This window comes from Anser anser (genome assembly GCF_964211835.1).
Source record: "Anser anser genome assembly, contig: SUPER_W_unloc_10, whole genome shotgun sequence".
Classification (NCBI taxonomy): Eukaryota; Metazoa; Chordata; class Aves; order Anseriformes; family Anatidae; genus Anser; species Anser anser.
In genome coordinates, this window is record NW_028154222.1 from 181,633 (window position 1) to 193,827 (window position 12,195).

The following is a 12,195-nucleotide window of genomic DNA, read 5'->3' on the forward strand; positions in this document are numbered from 1 at the left end:
CTGGGCTGCGGCATTGTGGCAAGATATTGCTGCCCGGGTAGAGAACCTGGTTGTAAAGGTACGCCATGTAGATGCTCATGTGCCCAAGAATCGGGCTACTGAAGAACACCAAAACAACCAGCAGGTGGATCAGGCTGCTAAGATTGAAGTGGCTCAGGTGGACCTGGACTGGCAACATAAAGGTGAATTATTTATAGCCCGATGGGCCCATGACACCTCAGGCCATCAAGGTAGAGATGCAACCTACAGATGGGCTCGTGATCGAGGGGTGGACCTGACCATGGACACTATAGCACAGGTTATTCATGACTGTGAAACATGTGCTGCAATCAAGCAAGCCAAACGGTCAAAACCTCTTTGGTATGGAGGACGATGGCTGAAATATAAATATGGAGAGGCCTGGCAGATTGATTACATCACACTCCCTCAAACCCGCAACGGCAAGCGCCACGTACTTACAATGGTGGAAGCAACCACCGGATGGCTGGAAACATATCCTGTGCCCCATGCCACCGCCCGGAACACTATCCTGGGCCTTGAAAAGCAAGTCTTATGGCGACATGGCACCCCAGAGAGAATTGAGTCAGACAACGGGACTCATTTCCGAAACAACCTTATAGACACTTGGGCCAAAGAACATGGTATTGAGTGGGTGTATCACATCCCCTATCATGCACCAGCCTCTGGAAAAGTTGAACGATACAATGGACTGTTGAAGACTACACTGAAAGCAATGGGTGCTGGGACATTCAAAAATTGGGATACACATTTGGCAAAGGCCACCTGGTTAGTCAATACCAGGGGATCTGCCAACCGAGCTGGACCTGCCCAATCAAACCTGTTACGCACTGTAGAAGGGGATAAAGTTCCTGTAGTGCACGTAAGAAACATGCTGGGTAAAACAGTCTGGGCTACTCCTGCCTCAGGAAAAGGCAAACCCATTCGTGGAATTGCTTTTGCTCAGGGACCTGGATGCACTTGGTGGGTAATGCAAAAGAATGGGGAGGTCCGGTGTGTACCTCAAGGGGATTTGATACTGGGTGAGAATAGCCCATGAGTTGAATTGTAGTATGTTAATTATTATATAATAATGTATGTCATCACTACCATGATTGCTATATATCATAGATGAAAATGGTGATTAATTAGAATGTATTGGACAGAGTGTAACCTGAGCATGACATAAATGGTATGGAATAAGGGGTGGATATCTGTCCTGGTTCCAGTTAGGACAGAGTTAAGTAGCTCATAGTAGCTGGTAGGGTGCTATGTTTTGGATTAGGATGAGAAGAGCGCTGATAACATGCTGATGTTTTAATTGTTGCAGAGCAGTGTTTACACCAGGCCAAGGACTTTTCGGCTTCTTGCTCTGTCCTGCCAGCGAGCAGGCTGGGGGTGCAGCAGGAGCTGGGAGGGGACAGACCCAGGACAGCTGACCCAAACTGGCCAAAGGGGTATTCCATACCATCTGACGTCATGCTAAACAATATATAGGGGTGGCTGGCCGGGGTGGGGGGCCGGCTGCTCGGGAATAGGCTGGGCATCGGTCAGCGGGTGGTGAGCAATTGCATTGTGCATCACTTGTTTTCTTACACATTATTATTGTTAATACTATTACCATTATCACTATTATTATTATTATTGTTATTATTATTTTCCTGTCTTAATAAACTGTCTTTATCTCAACTCACAGGCTTCACTTTCCCGTTTCTCTCCCCCATCCCAGAGAGGGAGGGGGGAGGGTGAGCGAACGGCTGTGTGGTGTTTAGCTGCCAGCCGGGTTAAACCACAACATTGTTGTACAGTGGGGCTTCTTCAGCACGAACCACCTCCTCCTCTGATGATATCCCAAAGTATTTGCCTTCTGGCCAGTCCATAATCACCTCCAAGATTCCTGGACGACTGGGGTTTCCTATTCGAGCCCGCTGAGTAATCAGTGCAACCCACTTGCTCCATGTAGCATCAGTTGCATGATGTGTAGAGGGGACCCTTCCTTTGAACATCCAGCCTAGTACCGGCAGTCGGGGTGCCAGGAGGAGCTGCGCTTCAGTACCGACCACTTCCGAAGCAGATCAAACTCCTTCATATGCTGCCAATATCTCCTTTTCAGTTGGAGTATAGCGGGCCTCAGATCCTCTGTATCCCCGACTCCAAAACCCCAGGGGTCGACCTCGAGTTTCCCCAGGTTCTTTCTGCCAGAGGCTCCAGGTGGGACCATTCTCCCCGGCTGCGGTGTAGAGCACATTCTTTACATCTGGTCCTGTTCGGACTGGCCCGAGGGCTACTGCATGAACTATTTCCTGCTTAATTTGTTCAAAGGCTTGTCGTTGCTCAGGGCCCCATTCAAAAGCATTCTTCTTACGGGTTACTTGGTAGAGCGGGTTTACAATCAGACTGTAATTTGGAATATGCATTCTCCAAAACCCCACGACACCTAGGAAAGTTTGTGTTTCTTTTTTGCAAGTTGGTGGAGATATAGCTGTTATTTTGTTGATCACATCCATTGGGATTTGGCGACGTCCATCTTGCCATTTTATTCCTAAAAACTGGATCTCTCGTGCAGGTCCTTTAACTTTATTCTGTTTTATGGCAAAACCGGCCTTCAGAAGGATTTGGACTATTTTCTTCCCTTTCTCAAAAACTTCTTCTGCAGTGTCACCCCACACAATGATGTCATCGATGTACTGCAGGTGTTCAGGAGCTTCCCCCTGCTCCAGCGCAGACTGGATCAGTCCATGGCAAATGGTAGGGCTGTGTTTCCACCCCTGGGGCAGCCGATTCCAAGTTTATTGGACTCCCCTCCAAGTGAAAGCAAACTGTGGCCTGCACTGTGCTGCTAGAGGGATGGAGAAAAATGCATTAGCGATATCAATTGTGGCATACCACTTGGCTGCCTTTGATTCCAGTTCATACTGGAGTTCTAGCATGTCCAGCACTGCAGCACTCAGCGGTGGCGTGACTTCGTTCAGGCCACGATAGTCCACTGTTAGTCTCCACTCACCATTAGACTTTCGCACTGCGCCATATAGGACTATTAAAAGGTGAATGAGTCTTGCTGATCACTCCTTGGCTCTCCAGTTGACGAATTAGCTTATGGATGGGACTCAGGGAGTCTCGGTTGGTGCGATATTGCCGCCGGTGCACAGTTGTGGTAGCGACTGGCACTTGCTGTTCTTCAACCCTCAGCAACCCCACAACAGAAGGGTCCTCTGAGAGACCAGGCAAGGTAGACAACTGTTTAATGTCCTCTGTCTCCAAGGCAGCTATGCCAAAAGCCCAGCGGAACCCTTTTGGGTCCTTGAAATATCCTCTTCTAAGATAGTCTATGCCAAGGATGCACGGAGCATCTGGGCCAGTCACAATACGGTGCTTTTGCCACTCATTACCGGTTAGACTCACTTCAGCCTCCAATACAGTTAACTGCTGGGATCCCCCCGTCACACCATAAATACAGATGGGCTCTGGCCCTTTATAGCTTGATGGCATTAGAGTACATTGTGCACCGGTGTCTACCAAAGCCTTATACTTCTGTGCGTCTGACGTGCCAGGCCATCGAATCCACACAGTCCAATAAACTCGATTGTCCCTTTCCTCCCCCTGGCTGGAGGCAGGGCCCCTCTAGTCCTGGTCAGAATCGTCGTTTCTGTGTCTAAAGGACTGCTTGCTGGAAGTTGGAGCAGCAAACTTTTCAGAGAATTCCTTTTTCCCACTTGTTTTCCTTTGCAATTCACGTACCCGTGCCTCTAGGGTCGCAGTAGATTTTCCATCCCATTTTCTCATGTCCTCTCCATGGTCACGTAGGTAAAACCACAGGGTGGCGCGGGGTGTGTGCCCACCATATTGTCTTCCTTGCATAGATGAACGTTTACCCCTAATAGCTGAGACACTGGTTTGTACAGGTGGGGAGGAAAATAATCTCTCTTCAAGTTGGTGGATCTTTTCAGAAAGTTTCTCCAAAGTATTCTCTTTTAGCTGGTGGACACTGGTTCGTTCAGGTGGAGGGGAAGATAATCTTTCTTCAAGTTGGTGGACCTTTTCAGAAAGTTTCTCCAAAGTATTCTCTTTTAGCTGGTGGACACTGGTTCGTTCAGGTGGAGGGGAAGATAATCTTTCTTCAAGTTGGTGGATCTTTTCAGAAAGTTTCTCCAAAGCATTCTCTTTTAGCTGGTGGACACTGGTTCGTTCAGGTGGAGGGGAAGATAAATTCTCTTTAAGTTGGTGGACCTCTTCAGAGAGTTTCTCCACAGCCGAGACACAGGCCTGTAGGGAAGAGGAGAGATTTCCTTCGTACTGCCGGAGTAATTTAGCCACGTCATTCACTGGGGGATTCTCCTCCGCTTTCCAGGTTAGTATTGCCAATGAGCTGGCATATGATGATGGGGCACTCCGTACAAACTTCCGCCACATGGGTGGTGTACACCGGACTGCATCTGGATCTGCGGATGTTTGTGCGTCGTCTAGGTCCTTATAAATGACTTCCCGTACGGCCAATTCCCTCAGGTACTGAATTCCCTTCTCCATGGTGGTCCATTTGCCTGGTAGACATACAAGTTCTTCCTTGAAGGGATACCTTTCCTGCACAGCTGACAGGAGACGCCTCCAGAGGCTGCGAGGTCGTGCTCCATCTCCAATTGCTTTGTCAATGCATGCGTCCCTAGCAAGGGATCCCAGCCGCCTGGCTTCCTTGCCCTCTAATTCCACATAATTGGCTCCAGCGTCCCAGCACCGGAGCAGCCAGTTGACAAGCTGCTCACCTATACAGCGACCAAAATCTTTTCGCACATCTCGTAGCTCACGCTGGTATAGAGTCCGGGTAGTTACTGTTGATTTTTCGACATCCTCATCCTCATCTTCAGTCTCCTGCACCTTTGATGGCCCAGCCTCGTCTTCACTATGCCCAGACTTAGCAGAAGACTGTCTGCGTTCTAAACGACCTGAGTCTCTATACCATTTTTTCACCTTGTCTACAGGGGCAACTTGCACTGCTACAGCTCGTTTCTCTAACCCAGACACAGGGTCTGCCACAGGGGTTGGAATACCCTCTGCGGGGTCAACTTGCACTGCTACAGCTCGTTTCTCTGACCCAGACACAGGAGTGGGAGCAGCTGCAGGAGCTGGAGCTGCTGCAGGGGCTGGAGTGGCTGCGGGACCTGGAGCTGGAGCGGCTGCAGGAGCTGGAGCTGGAGTGGCTGCAGGAGCTGGAGCAGCTGCAGGGGCTGGAGCGGCTGCAGGAGCTGGAGCGGCTGCAGGAGCTGGAACTGGAGTGGCTGCAGGAGCTGGAGCTGGAGCGGCTGCAGGAGCTGGAGCGGCTGCAGGAGCTGGAGCTGGAGCGGCTGCAGGAGCTGGAGCTGGAGCGGCTGCAGGAGCTGGAGCAGCTGCAGGAGCTGGAGCGGCTGCAGGAGCTGGAGCTGGAGCGGCTGCAGGAGCTGGAGCGGCTGCAGGAGCTGGAGCGGCTGCAGGAGCTGGAGCTGGAGCAGCTGCAGGAGCTGGACCTGGAACGGCTGCAGGAGCGGGAGCTAGGTTGCTAGTAGCATCAATTGCAGCTCGATAGGCACAAGCCAGACCCCAGCACGCTACAGTGATTTGTGTCACTTTGGAACTGCCAGAGTCATGACACCTTTTTTTCAAGCATTCTGCCAGCTTTTTAGGATTTTGCAGTTGTTCAGGGGTGAATGTCCAAAACACTGGAGGTGACCACTGCTCTAGAAACCTGCCCATATCCTCCCACACTCCCTGCCACTCGCAACTATCCCGCATCAAGACAGATCTCCGGATGAGATTCCTAAGTAGTTGTTTAACCCTCAACAAAACCTGAAGTGCATTCAGGAGACATAACAACAAGAGCAGGCTGGTCTGAGTATCCCAAGGATATTCAACATCTCGGAGAACCACCGTAACTAGCTCGGGGGATAAGAGGGTGGTGAAGGAGAAAGGGAGAGTGAACAGGTAGGGAAACATGTCTTCCCCTGTCCCCTTCACAGATTGGCTCCCTAACGAAAACAGGCAATAGGTGTAATTGCTAATAGTTTCCGAGATATGGGTTCCAAAGTATAGAGTCGAAGTCAGTGCTGAGTACAAATACCAGGTTAAAGTCGTGACCAGATATTTCATCATTTCATAAGCCATTGTTACACCGCACAGTACCATAACAATCTTAAACCAGGGCCCGGAAAGGATAAACAGTGCAACAGGGAGCACATACAGAAAGTAACGCACCATAAAACTCAATTTGGAATACAGGTACAGCAGACTGGAGATTAAGGCAATCCACATCGTGACTAGCAACTATTAAGCAGGTCCAATACTTATACCAATTTTAGTTTAACACACTCTGGTCAAATTTGTCGATATCTCAACCCTTCGAGCCCCACGTTGGGCGCCAAAAGGGCTGTTGTGGTTTAACCCGGCTGGCAGCTAAACACCACACAGCCGTTCGCTCACCCTCCCCCCTCCCTCTCTGGGATGGGGGAGAGAAACGGGAAAGTGAAGCCAGTGAGTTGAGATAAAGACAGTTTATTAAGACAGGAATATAATAATAACAATAATAATAATAATAGTGATAATGATAATAGTATTAATAATAATAATGTGTAAGAAAACAAGTGATGCACAATGCAATTGCTCACCACCCGCTGACCGATGCCCAGCCTATCCCCGAGCAGCCGGCCCCCCACCCCGGCCAGCCACCCCTATATATTGTTTAGCATGACGTCAGATGGTATGGAATACCCCTTTGGCCAGTTTGGGTCAGCTGTCCTGGGTCTGTCCCCTCCCAGCTCCTGCTGCACCCCCAGCCTGCTCGCTGGCAGGACAGAGTGAGAAGCCGAAAAGTCCTTGGCCTGGTGTAAACACTGCTCTGCAACAATTAAAACATCAGCATGTTATCAGCGCTCTTCTCATCCTAATCCAAAACATAGCACCCTACCAGCTACTATGAGGGAAAATTAACTCTGTCCTAACTGGAACCAGGACACTGCCTTAGAGACAGAGGACATTAAACAGTTGTCTACCTTGCCCGGTCTCTCAGAGGACCCTTCTGTTGTGGGGTTGCTGAGGGTTGAAGAACAGGAAGTGCCGATCTCTACCACAACTGTGCACCGGCAGCAATATCGCACCAACCGAGACTCCCTGATTCCCATCCATAAGCTAATTCGTCAACTGGAGAGCCAAGGAGTGATCAGCAAGACTCATTCACCTTTTAATAGTCCCATATGGCCAGTGCGGAAGTCTAATGGTGAGTGGAGACTAACAGTGGACTATCGTGGCCTGAACAAAGTCACGCCACCACTGAGTGCTGCAGTGCCGGACATGCTAGAACTCCAGTATGAACTGGAATCAAAGGCAGCCAAGTGGTATGCCACAATTGATATCGCTAATGCATTTTTCTCCATCCCTCTAGCAGCACAGTGCAGGCCACAGTTTGCTTTCACTTGGAGGGGACTCCAATATACTTGGAATCGGCTGCCCCAGGGGTGGAAACACAGCCCTACCATTTGCCATGGACTGATCCAGTCTGCGCTGGAGCAGGGGGAAGCTCCTGAACACCTGCAGTACATCGATGACATCATTGTGTGGGGTGACACTGCAGAGGAAGTTTTTGAGAAAGGGAAGAAAATAGTCCAAATCCTTCTGAAGGCCGGTTTTGCCATAAAACAGAATAAAGTTAAAGGACCTGCACGAGAGATCCAATTTTTAGGAATAAAATGGCAAGATGGACGTCGTCAAATCCCAATGGATGTGATCAACAAAATAACAGCTATGTCTCCACCCACTAGCAAAAAAGAAACACAAACTTTCCTAGGTGTCGTGGGGTTTTGGAGAATGCATATTCCAAATTACAGTCTGATTGTAAACCCGCTCTACCAAGTAACCCGTAAGAAGAATGCTTTTGAATGGGGCCCTGAGCAACGACAAGCCTTTGAACAAATTAAGCAGGAAATAGTTCATGCAGTAGCCCTTGGGCCAGTCCGAACAGGACCAGATGTAAAGAATGTGCTCTACACCGCAGCCGAGGAGAATGGTCCCACCTGGAGCCTCTGGCAGAAAGAACCTGGGGAAACTCGAGGTTGACCTCTGGGTTTCTGGAGCCGGGGCTATCGAGGATCAGAAGCCAATTACACCCCAACTGAAAAGGAGATACTAACAGCATATGAGGGTGTTCGAGCTGCTTCAGAAGTTGTGGGTACAGAAGCACAGCTCCTCTTGGCACCACAGCTACCTCTGTTACACTGGATGTTCAAAGGGAAAATCCCCACTACACGTCATGCAACTGATCCTACGTGGAGTAAGTGGGTAGCGTTAATTACGAGTTGCCTGAAGACAGAAAGCAATATGTGTTGTTCACTGATGGATCCTGCCGTGTGGTAGGGGGCCATCGGAAGTGGAAAGCTGCTGTGTGGAGTCCCACACGATGAGTTGTGGAGGCCATGGAAGGGGAAGGCGAGTCGAGTCAGTATGCAGAAGTGAAAGCTATACAACTGGCTCTAGAGATTGTCGAAAGAGAAAAATGGCCAGTACTGTATCTCTACACTGACTCATGGATGGTGGCAAATGCTCTGTGGGGGTGGCTGCAGCAATGGAAACAGAGCAACTGGCAGCGCAGAGGTAAACCTATCTGGGCTGCTACCCTGTGGCAAGATATTGCTGCCTGGGTAGAAAACCTGGCTGTAAAGGTATGTCATGTAGTTGCCCACATGCCCAAGAGTCGCGCAACTGAAGAACATCAGAACAACGAAGAAGTGGATCGAGCTTCAGAAATTGAAGTGGCTCAGGTGGACCTGGACTGGGGACGTAAGGGTGAGCTGTTTGTAGCTCGATGGGCCCATGAAACATCAGGACATCTGGGGAGGGATGCCACATACAGATGGGCTCGTGATCGAGGGGTGGACCTCACCACTGAGGCCATCACACAGGTTACCCATGAGTGTGAGACCTGTGCTGCAATCAAGAGCGCCATGGAGGTAAAATCTCCCTGGAACAGGGGGAGGTGGCTAGGGTTTCAATATGGTGAGGCCTGGCAAATTGACTATATCGGACCACTCCCACAAACCCACCAAGGCAAACAGTACATACTCACCATGGTAGAAGCAACTACTGGGTGGCTGGAAACATACCCCGTAAACCATGCCACGGTCCGAAACACAATCTTGGGCCTGGAAAGGCAAGTATTGTGACGTCATGGTACACCAGAGAGAATTGAGTCTGACAATGGCAGTCATTTCCGAAACAATCTTGTCACCTCCTGGGCCAAGAGGCATGGTATTGAGTGGGTGTATCACACCCCTTATCACCCACAAGCCTCTGGGAAGGTTGAGAGGTACAATGGACTGTTAAAGACTATGTTAGGAGCATTGGGTGCTGGGACATGGAAACAATGGGACATAAACCTACCAGAAGCCACTTGGCTAGTTAACCACAGGGGGTCTGACAGCCGTGCTGGTCCTGCCGAAACAAAATCCCTACACACAGTGAAAGGAGCTAAAGTCCCCGTAGTGCATGTAGGAAAGTGGATGGGGAAGGCGGTGTGGGATGCTCCTGCCTCAGGAAAAGGCAAACCCCCTTGTGGGATTGTCTTTGCCCAAGGACCGGGGTATACCTGGTGGGTCATGCAAAAGAATGGGGATATTAGGTGCGTGTCTCAAGGAGATTTAACCTTGGGAGAAAACTAATCTGTAATCTATAAAGTTATGTGTTGTAGAAAGACACTGCAGGATCAACGACAGGTCAACTTTGCAAGGAACCGGGCAAGTGCAGCAAGGACTCGAGCTAAGCTGGTGCTGGCGTCCAGACATCCAACTCCGCCTGCCCTGAGTGACCACTTTGGCAGATGAAGACTAAATTGTCAACAGTTCTTATGAACTTTTTTTCAGAAAGACCTATGGAATGAAAAGATGTACTTACCTATCAATCTGTTAAAGGACAAGGAACAACGGTGATGAGAATACTTATATGCTGAAGTATGGGGGACCTGAGAGTGACACAAATGTTATGGAATAAGGGGTGGAGGTTGTACTGGGTCGGGCTGGGATGTTAACTTTCCCTGCAGCAGCCCATACAGTGCTGTGCTCTGCACTTGTAGCTAGAACAGCAGTGGTATCACACCAGTGTTGTGTCTGCTGCTGAACAGTGCTGGCACAGCATCAGGACTCTCTCTAACCTTCCCAAAGCCAACAGGCTGGGGGTGGGCAAGAGTTGAGGAAGGAACATCACCAGGGCAGCTGCCTTCAATTTAAAAAGATCTTGGTTAACACTGTTTTGAGCTTCAGAATTCTGAAAATATTATGTGAACGTGATTGGAGTTTCTGTTCCTGAAATTGTCTTGAACTCTTAATATCTTCATGGTATTTATGTCAAATGCATTTGGTTGTCTCGCTCTACACAGCTGATTTTCAGATGCCGTGTATTTTGGAGGGGAAAAAAAAGTCATAATATCGTTGGACAGATGTATGTAACATAGCTTGGAGTATTTGTTTTTAATTGCATGTATTTAGTTTTCTGCCATTGCTGTTTCACTAACTGGTGTCAGAAGATGTTCACAGTATCACAGATTTCTAGGTTGGAAGAGACCTCAAGATCATCGAGTCCAACCTCCGACCTAACACTAAGTACTCCACTAAACCATATCGCTAAGCTCTACATCTAAACGTCTTTTAAAGACCTCCAGGGATGGTGACTCCACCACCTCCCTGGGTAGCCCGTTCCAATGCTTAATAACCCTTTCGGTAAAGAAGTACTTCCTAACATCCAACCTAAAACTCCTCTGTCGCAACTTTCGCCCATTCCCCCTCGTCCTGTCACCAGGCACGTGGGAGAACAGACCACCCCCCACCTCTCTACAGCCTCCTTTAAGGTAACTGTAGAGAGCGATAAGGTCGCCCCTGAGCCTCCTCTTCTCCAGGATGAACAAGCCCAGCTCCCTCAGCCGCTCCTCGTAAGACTTGTTCTCCAGACCCCTCACCAGCTTGGTCGCCCTTCTCTGGACTCGCTCGAGCACGTCCATGTCCTTCCTGTAGCGAGGGGCCCAAAACTGAACACAGTACTCGAGGTGCGGCCTCACCAGAGCCGAGTACAGGGGCACAATCACCTCCCTAGACCTGCTGGCCACACTGCTTCTGATACAGGCCAGGATGCTGTTGGCCTTCTTGGCCACCTTGGCACACTGCTGGCTCATATTCAGCCGACTATCCACCAATACTCCCAGGTCCTTCTCGGCCAGGCAGCTTTCCAGCCACTCATCTCCCAGCCTGTAGCTCTGCTTGGGGTTGTTGCGCCCCAGGTGCAGGACCCGGCACCTGGCCTTGTTGAACTTCATACAGTTGACCTCAGCCCATCGCTCTAGCCTATCCAGATCCTCCTGCAGAGCCTTCCTGCCCTCGAGCAGATCGACACACGCACTTAGCTTGGTGTCATCTGCAAACTTACTGAGGGTGCACTGGACGCCCTCATCCAGATCATCGATAAAGATATTAAAGAGGACCGGCCCCAGTACCGAGCCCTGGGGGACACCACTAGTGACCAGCCTCCAACCAGATTTGACTCCATTCACCACAACTCTCTGGGCCCGGCTATCCAGCCAGTTTCTAACCCAGCGAAGCGTACGCCAGTCCAAGCCCCGAGCAGCCAGTTTCTTGAGGAGAATGCTGTGGGGAACGATGTCAAAAGCCTTACTGAGGTCAAGGTAAACCACATCCACAGCCTTTCCCTCATCCACCAAGCGCGTCACTTTGTCATAGAAGGAGATCAGGTTCGTCAAGCAGGACCTGCCTTTCATAAACCCATGCTGACTGGGCCTGATCGCCTGCTTGCCCTGCAAGTGCCGCGTGATGACCCTCAAGATAATCTGCTCCATGAGCTTTCCTGGCACTGAGGTCAAACTGACAGGCCTACAGTTCCCCGGGTCTGCCCTGCGGCCCTTCTTATAGATGGGCGTCACATTGGCTAGCCGCCAGTCAACTGGGACCTCCCCCGATAGCCAGGACTGCCGATAAATGATGGAAAGCGGCTTGGCCAGCTCCTCCGCCAGTTCTTTCAGTACCCTCGGGTGCATCCCATCCGGCCCCATCGACTTGCGCACATCCAAGCTCCGTAGCAGGTCGCCAACCATTTCCTCATGGATAGCGAAGGCCACATCCTGCTCCCCATCCCCTTCCACCAGCTCAGGGCACTGGGTATCCAGAGAACAACCGGTATTGCCGC

At 50.2% G+C, this 12,195-nt stretch overlaps 1 protein-coding gene across 1 annotated transcript in view; it reads left to right on the top strand.

The window, feature by feature from the left end:
* Positions 1-6,970: 6,970 nt before the first annotated feature.
* The window catches only part of LOC310888827 (uncharacterized protein), a 68,832-nt gene continuing 63,607 nt past the window's right edge, over positions 6,971-12,195 (top strand). The window contains exon 1 of the mRNA XM_083852427.1: positions 6,971-7,234. The gene's annotated coding sequence lies outside the window, so the exon portion shown is untranslated. The remainder of the gene's footprint in view (positions 7,235-12,195) is intronic.